This window comes from Bison bison, unplaced genomic scaffold (genome assembly GCF_000754665.1).
Source record: "Bison bison bison isolate TAMUID 2011002044 unplaced genomic scaffold, Bison_UMD1.0 scf7180017864518, whole genome shotgun sequence".
Taxonomy (NCBI): Eukaryota; Metazoa; Chordata; class Mammalia; order Artiodactyla; family Bovidae; genus Bison; species Bison bison.
This window is the reverse complement of record NW_011495071.1, coordinates 10442285-10443224: the sequence shown is the minus strand read 5'-3', so window position 1 is coordinate 10443224 and position 940 is coordinate 10442285. Positions and strand designations below refer to the sequence as shown.

The 940-nt window shown below is 58.7% G+C and overlaps 1 protein-coding gene across 2 annotated transcripts in view; it reads right to left on the bottom strand.

Moving 5' to 3' along the window:
- The window catches only part of TBCEL (tubulin folding cofactor E-like), a 66130-nt gene extending 65866 nt beyond the window's left edge, over nt 1-264 (bottom strand). For both annotated transcript variants that reach the window (XM_010830491.1, XM_010830494.1), the window contains exon 1: nt 84-264. The gene's annotated coding sequence lies outside the window, so the exon portion shown is untranslated. The remainder of the gene's footprint in view (nt 1-83) is intronic.
- Between the last annotated feature and the right edge of the window lie 676 nt (nt 265-940).

Here is a 940-nt window from a genome sequence, read left to right as displayed (position 1 = left end):
CCTCGCACAGCACCCCGGCTCCAGAGAGAAGCCCCTCGGGCCTCGACAACCCGGCGGAGCCGGCAGGCCCGGGCTCCACTCACCCCTCAGCCCGGGAGCGGGGGAGCTGCTGCGGCGGCTCCTCGGCCTGCGCCTCTCCTCCCCCCTCCCGGCCGCCGCCGTGGCCGCCGCTCAGCCTCGGGCCTGCTCACGGCCGGCCCCGGACCGGCTCCGCTTCACCTCGTCCCCAACTCCGGCCTCCGGAGCCCTGTGTCCTGCATTGACCCGGAAGCAGCTTTCCCGGCCCAACAACAACACGTGACCCCGCCGCACGTGTCACGTCCGCTGCGTGAATGGGAGGGGGCGCCGGAGGAACCGGTCCTCCAGGACATAGGCTGAGGTTGCCGTGGCGACGGGGATGTCGCGGGCGGCCGGGTAGTCACTAGAAACACACTTCATCATCTGCTTTTTCTCTTACTCGTCAAGGGGGGACACCCTGGGTGCAAAGGAGGAGTACAAATTGTCGCATCAGAGTGGAATAGGGGCAAGTCAGAGCCGAGCCCGGGACTCTGAGAGGCTGCTGTCTTACAGAAAGGAGCAGCAAGCCGAAAGTTTCCAGAATCACCTAGAATTTTGTCCTGATTCGGTCACTAGTTTACCGGTGACCCTGATCAGTTCCCCTCCTTTCTATGTCTTCAGTGTCCTTACTCGCGAGCTCTAGGCTGTAATCGAATACTGTCCCAAGATGCTTTTGTGTAAGGATGTGGTAGCACTCTGACCTTTATTTCGTGTCCTTGTCACAAGGTCTGCGGCATCCTGAGATTTCGGCGCTCCAACACCAATGTAGTGATTGCATCTTTCACTTATTGAGCCCCTTCTAGATACCAGGCACTGTATATAAGCTACTTCCGATTTTTTATGACCTTCCCAAAGTAGGTATTTTACAGAATTGAAAACTGAA